Genomic DNA, 8,996 nt, shown 5'->3' on the forward strand with positions numbered 1-8,996 from the left:
TACATGATGGCTTGAAATGAATCTGAATGAAATCATTCGGAATTAAAGTCTTTCCAGGTAGTTTACATGGGAAATATTCATTCCGAATGAGGGTTTACACGGGAGATCTGTTTAATCGCCTTTATTCAGGTCTGCGCAAAGGTTTGGGGCAGGGAAGGTTTCTGATTGGATAGGGGGCGGGGCGGATGTTACGTGTTTACGTTTACCGGAAGAAAACACTGTATAGTCCTCGCTCCGGATAACAAGATGCTTGACGACGCCGTTCTTAGTGCCTTTTTCAGGCTTGTTTTGCTTATATTCTTGAAGCAGCAGTACAACAACAACCTTGTTCTGCTAATGCTTCGTCTGTTGAGGAGGAGAAGGGAGGTAGAAGGTCGAAGAAGGGAGATAGAAGACTGTGCTGTGGCGAATGGAAACCGGTGAGTGCAATGAGTCCGACCATAGGCGTTTGTAGCCCATTGTTGGGGGTGCTGAAGCACCCCTAAATTGAATCCCAGCACCCCTAAAATTTGAGATTTTTTTTTTTTTATTTTACTGTATGTCCCTTTTTAACAAGCTAGAAAAGTGTCAAAACCATACAGCACTTGGTTGCAACGTAATATTTTAACAACAGAAATAAAATTTTCAGTCGGAATGATCACTTTTAATTGGAATGGCCTTTAATTCCGAATGAAAGTGGAATTAAACTGTCCATGTAAACGTACTGACTCTGGCACGAACAGCACGCTCAAGCTGATCACACAAGTGTTCAATGGGGTTGAGGTCAGGACTGCTGGCAGGCCATTCCATCCTCTCCACTCCCAAATCTGGAGGTAGTCTCTGATAATGGCTGTCATGGCTGTGGATGGTTCTTCCACACGCTACTGAGGCTCCTGTTTGTTCATGAATAAATTGTTAAATTGCCAAAAGTTTTCATGGGCGCAACCCACATACTCAGCTCTGCTGCTCATCCCACAAATGCATGTTCCTTACAAATGTGGCACCATTTAAAAGGGAAATAAACAGGCTTTCCAACGGTATAAGATTTATTGCCAAGAAGCATTGTTACAACAAAGAAATAATCGACCAAACACAAATTTCCTTACTTTTCGTGCTTACTTTTATACATAGTATAAAAGTAATACACACAAATTAAACTTACTCCTAAGCTTCTGTGACAGCTTTTCTATCTTTCTTTCTTTCTTTCTTACTTTCTTTCTTTCTGTAAACATATTTTGGCTTTTCACGCTGATCTCTAGAGGCTGCTTGTTTTTTGTAGCAGTTCTTGTACATATACAACACTACAATCAAAGGAACATGACTGTTTAAGAGACTAGAGAAAGATGTGAAAATCTGTATGACATTAGGCCTATAACTGTCTTAGTTTGAGCAGAGTACATTTGTAAGGGTAGTCGCAGAACTTTATTTGTACAGAGTGTCTTCCATGAGGAACTGAATACAGCATAGCACATGGTCAGTATGTTGGTATTAGTGCAGGCTCGCTGTCGGAGACTTTTATAACTCACTTCCACTCTTCACTGCTTGGTTTGGGATGTCACTCAATATGGCGGACCCTCCATGTGAAGGCAGAAACAACATGACAGTGGGAAGGGAGAGAGTGTAGGGGGTGGATTGGGAAAGGCCCTTTCCCACTTCCTCACACCCATTCACAGCCATTCTCTACCTGCCCACCAGATGTCCTCTCTGTCACCTCACTCCCACACCCAGCCCCTCCCTCCTGTCCTGCAGTAACCCCTTTCCCTCCAGCCTCAGTCACCTGACCTTCCCCGCCCACCTGCTCACGTGTTTCCACTTTCCTCATCAGCACTGCAGATTTTCAGCGAGCTCTTTTCACTCCCTGACAGAGCAACAAAGTTACAATGTTTTTTTGGAGTTTCTGTCACTTGAACCTGGACTTAAACCTGCACCTGGACTTGAACCTGGACCTGTACCTGCCTGTCTGTCCACCTGTAGCTGTGAGTAAGCCTTCACTGTGGCAGTAAATCATTGAATGGTAGCAGTCTGTCAGCTTTGTCTGTTGTTGGGATCAATCCTGCATTTGCTGAGTCACAGCACATCACAGTGATGAAGTTGTGAGAGTATAAAAAATGGTCGCTTACAGGTTCTTTGTGATGGATGTGAACATGAGGTATTTGTTACGATGCACAGTAACACAGCCAGGGCAGCTGTGTCTCAGAGGTAAAGCGGGTCATCCACCAATTTAAAGATTGCTCCCCAGCTCCTCCAGTCTGCACGTTGAAGTATCCCTGGGCAAGACACTGAACCCCAAATTGCTCCCAATGGTTGCTCCATCAGTGTGTGAGAGCATGTGTATGGTTACTGAGTAGCAGGTGGCACCATGCATGGTAGCCTCACCACCAGTGTTTGACTGGGTGAATGTGACATAAGTGTACCACATTGTCTTTTGATTATTTATTGAGGATGGATCAACACAGCAAGATGTCTCCACAATGCTAAAATTTCATAACATTTACTGTAAATATTCACAGCCCCCAGAGGATTGCACGTCTATATTTACTTGACCCCTTACTGTACGTTCACACAAAAAGCTGCCAGAGCTGCATAATAGCTGAATTCGCTCTAGCAGCGCCGCTGGTTAAATACTTGTGTCAGCGAAAGCAGCTCAAGTCACTCATGACATCAAATTCTGAATGTTCAATTATGCTTCTCAATTGAAAGGAGCCGCGAATCCGGTTACTGGCTGGAGCACAGAAATGTGACTGTGTGCATTTGCCTGAGTACAGAAACTTTCATATTTGGACAATGAAAACAGAATAAAAAGTCTAAATAGGTCTGACAAACACACACAGCCTGTGTTGCGTTCAGGCGAATAACCGAATATGAGCAACATTTTTTGATTTGTTATAGGTTCAATACAAGCGATGGACATCTACTTTTCGATTGGTGCCTGGTCATTTGCAGCTGAAACGCGTCATAGCTAATTTGCATAAAGTTAACCAGTGTTCAACTTTCATTTGCAGCTCAATTCGCCGAATGCCACCGCTCAGCGCTTTTGCAGCTCAAAACGCCTCTAGTCGCCACTATCCATTGACAATGAATTAGACCTGATGCCTTTGCAGCTCTGGCAGCTTTTGGTGTGAACGTACAGTTAATGGTCTGTCTGGCACCACAATCAGGCCACACTTTGCCTCTTAAAGGGAAATTTCGGTTTATTTCAACCTGTCTCCTATCGTCCTAGCATGTTAGCCGTTAGCCTAGATACAGCCGGGGCGCATAGTAGCGTCAGACCTGTTAAAACGTAAATGAACGGGCAACCTTCAAGTGCAAAGTTAGTCCACTAAACAAGCTTTTTTTCCACAAAGACCGCCTCATATCATTAGGATAAATGTCAGAGAACATATAGAAAACGACATGTAAACGTGTTGTCTTACCTTACCGGTGTGCTGCCATGTTTGTTTACCATTTAGCTCTGCTTTCCAAAGCGTGGCCAAAATATATCTGGCGAGCTCTAGATAAAGCCCAACTGGATACTACTCCAGGTGGAGGTGTCTCATCCTCGGTCACATCCAGACCTTGAAAATAAGGCTGTAACCGGTCCCATTCCTTGCAACAGAGGCATTCCTCTTCTGTGGGCACTGGGGCACAGCATTCACAGGTACACCACCAATCTCCAGAGCTACGCAGCCTTGCAGCAGCCATTCCTCCTCTCTCATCCTCTACCTGTTGCGCCTCTCTCTCTCTCCTCTTCCGTTCTTCAATTTCACGAAGCTCTTCGTCAGTGTATTCTGGCTCAAATAAATAAGGGCGGCCATCAAACTCTGCAAAATCAAATTCCTCCTCCACAAAGTCGAAGTCTGGCAAAAAGTCAGCCATTATTCTATAAATCTTTCATAAAATAAATGAATGAACTTTTCAGGCTACTGTCCGGTTCTGCCTTCCAGCTGGTGCTGCTTGTTCTTGCGAGATTTCGGCCGCGCTTTGAAAAGCAGAGCTAAATGGTAAACAAACATGGCAGCACACCGGTAAGGTAAGACAACACGTTTACATGTCGTTTTCTATATGTTCTCTGACATTTATCCTAACGATATGAGGCGGTCTTTGTGGAAAAAAAAGCTTGTTTAGTGGACTAACTTTGCACTTGAAGGTTGCCCGTTCACTTACGTTTTAACAGGTCTGACGCTACTATGCACCCTGGCTGTATCTAGGCTAACGGCTAACATGCTAATTATTATTTTTATGTCACTAGTCACTTGAAACAAATTTAGGACGATAGGAGACAGGTTGAAATAAACTGAAATTTCCCTTTAACAAACACATTGATAAATGCTCCTAGAGGATGAATCCCAGTGTTTTGGATGATCTCCTGAACGTCCTTGTAGAAGCCCCTTCATACAAAAATGTCTGCTTGTACACAATAATTACAAAAATGTAACTAGCAGTTTGCTGTAAGCACATTCGGGTTCCCAGAGGATGAACTCTTTCCATTTTGGGCACACGATCGCCACGAGCACCATCCTCAGGCTGACATGTACGTCATTATTGATTTGTTGAGTAGTTTTGGAAGTGTTCCTGAAGAGAGAGATGCTTCGATTTTGATGACATGAGTTTTACTATACAGCAGCGTACGTGTCTGGTCTACTGGCAATGGGAGAGGAGTTTATTGTGCATTAGTACCAGTTTTCCCACATTTAAAAAAACCCACACACACATACTAATTTTAGTGGGAAAAGCTAATTGTGGGGCCGAAGACCTGTGACTCAGTAGCACCATATGATTATTCATGCTATTCTCTCTGTTTATGTGTGCCTTCATGCCTCTTTTGATATATGAGGCTCCAAAGTGGGAGAGCCCAGAGGAGTCACCTGCTCCTCAGCTCCGCAGCTCCTCCATCATTCACACCAATGACATCAGGAGCAAATCAATGGAGACAGGATGACGGATGGCAGATGGCTGTCAGAGCACACATGTGCACACACACCACTACAAAGAGCTGAAGGAGGTTTGCTCTCCTAATGGACTCGTACAACACACCTCCCCCCGCTGTAATCCAATGGCCATTGGTCATGGCTGGACCAGTCGAGCGTGTTGAAGCCCTGCGAGTCTCAAGTGAGCTTTTGTCGCATTTTTAAACTTAAATTTAGGTTATTCCAGTGAGAGCAAATGCCTTTAGTGTCACAAAGTGATGGCACCAAGACCTGAAGGTGCGTCAGTGCTGCAGTTTATATTTGAAATCACAAATGACTCCAAATAGAGCACGGATGCTGTTTGTCCTTTTCTGAAAGCCAGGCAGAACAAAATGAAGTCTGGCCTGGTGCTTGTGTTCAGATCTTCCTACATGTGTTTATAACTGGTTGTAATTGGCAAAAAACATGTTCTAACTGTGCTGATAAGTCACCTCAAACGCAACAATACTTTATTAGCGGCGATGCCAAGTTTTGTGGTAACTAGGGAGCTTGTTAGTGAAAACTTGGCACTCAGTGAAGACGTGTTGTTGACAGTCGGTTTGACCCTCACTAACGGGGTTTCACTGCATTACGTTGCCAAGGAATAAAATGATTCATGCAGCAATCAAAGGATACATCCCACCTCTACGATGATTTAATGGTAACCACTTATTCGTGCCAAATGTCTTTGAATTTCAGCTCTGTGCCAGATTAACTTTAACTACACAAACACTTGTGTATTTCAGAAATAGCAGGTTGCCTTGATGCTCACAGGCCCTGCATTGTTTTAAATGTAGCCTCATTAGTTAAAGCCAAACTCCTTTAATTAACTTATGGTTTTGTTTTTGTTTGTGCTATTTTGCAATACTGAAGGTGAAATTAAAGTAGAGTTTAGTTGGATTTTGGTTGTTCAGTTTAAAAAAAAAAGAAAAGAAATTAAAGTTACAAAAACAAAAATACAACAATAATTTTTATTTTGCCACATTTACTGAACAGTATCCAGTTATCCAAAGTGCACTGTCTGATCATGAGTTACCTGTGAAACACCAATTTAAAAACCATTTTGCAGTGTGTAACAGCCAAAATACATGGGACACGGGCGCAGCAGACCGGCCACAATTCAACTGAAGCTGCTACATTGAACATGGAAGCCATGTTTGCCGTGCAGGCAAGGCGCTGCTCAGCTCTATTTTTGCTGGTCTATTTTTCCCCATCGGCTCTGTGTCCCTCCAGCTGGTAAAAACAACCTGGGCTCACTCGGAAGTCGTCAAAATCCAGCAGTTGGTCAATGACTTCCAGCGTCAGATACAGACGAAAGAAGCTGTTCTTTCATGTCGGCATGATACGTGTCCGTTAGCCATTATAGTTTAACGAAGCCAGGCTCGTGGGGCAAGAACAATAGATAAGGCGGAAAAAGTCTGAGTAGGGTGGGCAGTAGTATTTGTGAACGGGTCCAGCAACCACTGACTTTCAACTGGGAGGCCGGTGTTCGCTACTCGTGTGATTGCACTGTAAAGCCAAACCCTGTTCTTTTTTCCTAAACCCAACCACGTGCCGGTGTTGGCAAAACATAACCAAGTGTGTTTGTTCTTGAAGGAAAATCAATTTGCAGTGTTGTACCAATGTAGTCTGTTTACTTTGTCATTTTTCACATGTCCGTTTTCACAGGAATTGTACAGTTTCCTCTCGTTAGAGGCATACAGTCTTTTTCAAAATCAACTTAAAATGTTGATGAAACACCTCGTATTAACGTTTATTTCCTCGTGCAACCAAAGCACATGGTTAGGTTTGGAAAAAAACATCATGACTTGGCTCAACATTCACATCGAAAGTGAACCCCGAGCTCCTGGGTGAAAGCTTGGAGTTTGTTGGACCCATCCATCAGCCAGTGTCAGTGCCTGACACCAAAATCATTGACAAAGCTGTGGTAGTTGACGACTACTGAATGAGGAAGGACTGGTTTTCTTTGAGCTGTCAGCACCTGAGAATATGAATCATTGTGTTTTCGTTACCTTGAATGAGCTGTTTATGTCTACTTAGGGAGTAGTCTCTTACACAGACACCGATGACGTCAGCACGCTGGCTGACTCTGTCGTCTGTGGATATTCCCATAGGAAAGTTGTAATAGAGCTAGTGCTGGCTCCCAGCAGCAGTGATGTGATTGGATCCAAATCTGTGTACTTCAGTACTTCCTCGACCAACGGCTGATTGGCTTTGCCTTACACCCGCCTACACCGGAATTGCTGTTCCCTGAATTGTTGTCCGTAGTACAACAGAAAAGGAAGTGTTCAGTGCATCGCAAGAAGAGATTAAAATGGATATGATTTCATTTGATTCAGCTATACTGCAGAGCTGCAATGTCTCTGTTACATGTAACACATGTGCCGTACCTATGGCAACGCCGTCACGTCTGGATATCTCCGCCCATTTCTATTACAAAACGAAAGACAAATGTCTCCAGACTCCCATTCCGAAGTAAGGGAGGCTGGTCACACGAGACTATTTAGGGAGCAGGTCCTTGTCCACGGAGTCCACCTTGTTCACCGCCGTGTTTCTACTGTAGCCCAGAATGGACAAAGCAAATACCGACTTTCGATAGGGCTGTTTCCAGCCACTGTAGTCAGCAGCCTCTTTGGACGAGAACATGAAATTGCTGCTCAAATTGCTTGTTTCTGAGATGAAGAGACCTCTGGGGATAATTCAGCTCCTGGTTAAAACCTACTGAACAATCAACACTGGGGGAATCCAAACCAGGAGAGGCTTCAGCTGGTTGCAAACTGCAGCCCTCCCCACTAGATGCCGCTAAACTCTACAATCTAAACTTGTCATTGAAATGATTCTTTCATTAGTAAACAGACTTTTATTAACCAAATATACCTTAGAGTCAGTAAATGACAGGAGTTGTTTGCAGAGATTAAATTGAGCCAAACACTATTATTCAACACACAAACCGAAAAGCTCCTCAGAGCCTCCACTCTCTGCACAAGCACATGGAACACATGTCATTCAACCTAAATGTTATTCATAGGGAAGTAAGAAGTAGAATAAGTGTTTTAGTCTTACTAGGGAGGAGCACTTTTCCTTCGTAATCAAAGTATTGAATGAATCCCTCTATTTTCTTTTAATCTTCACCGTGTTTGTCACTGCTCTCCTCTCACAGCATCAGTAAAGTTCTCCTTATCACAGTTAGTGATTGTGTGGCAGACAGCTCTATTGATGGGCGGAGAATAGGAGCATGCCAGACAGCTGCTGTAATGCCATTCCAGCACTTGGGCCTTCTCACACTGAATACGACTGTCTGCGGTTTCCTTCCTCTCTCAGTCTCTCATTGGGCAGATCTGGGCAGCGAGGAGGCGATTGCCCGCTAAAATAGCCCTCATTGTTCAGAAAACTGACTAATGAATGATGCTGGGGGGTGGGGGGAGCTGGGGGGAGCTGGGGGGAGCTGGGGGTGGGTGGGAGGGGAGTTGAGGTCACACATTGTCCCCTCTTTTGGATGTTTTTCCACAGCCATCTCATGGGATGGCTGTTTGTTTGTTGAAGGCTTCGGTGCTGCTTTGTTAGTTTGCCTGTTTTGAGGTCAGTGACGCTGGGATGTTGCCCAGTCCAGGCACACACACACACACACACACACAGCTGTCCTCCATGAAAACCCAAAGGAAACTGAGACGGATGTTTCTGGAAGGCAGCGAGCAGCTTGGTTCTTGCCATTGTCTTCAGGATCACCTGTAGTCTGAGTTCCATGTTAATAGTTTGAGAGGAACGTCTCATTAGTCATCACTGACCCGTTCCTTCTTTTAAATAAGACATTCATCAATATAGTTTTCAATATAATGATAAATGACAAAAAGCCTCCTCTTGGTATTTGTTAGCAGTTTTGCATAATTCATTCTGCAGTAATTTCCCCTGGTGATACTTACTGTGTTTTCTTGTAAGAACGGCTCCATTTAAATCCAGTAAATATTCATTAATTATTCATTTATTACTGGAAACCTAATTCTCCTTATATGCTGAATTACACGTTTGCCTGCAGATATTGTCAAAGCAGGGTGAGTTTCTGGCATAACTCCACCCAGTTGCTGCATGGAGATG

This window comes from Epinephelus lanceolatus, chromosome 10, assembly GCF_041903045.1.
Source record: "Epinephelus lanceolatus isolate andai-2023 chromosome 10, ASM4190304v1, whole genome shotgun sequence".
Lineage (NCBI taxonomy): Eukaryota > Metazoa > Chordata > Actinopteri > Perciformes > Serranidae > Epinephelus > Epinephelus lanceolatus.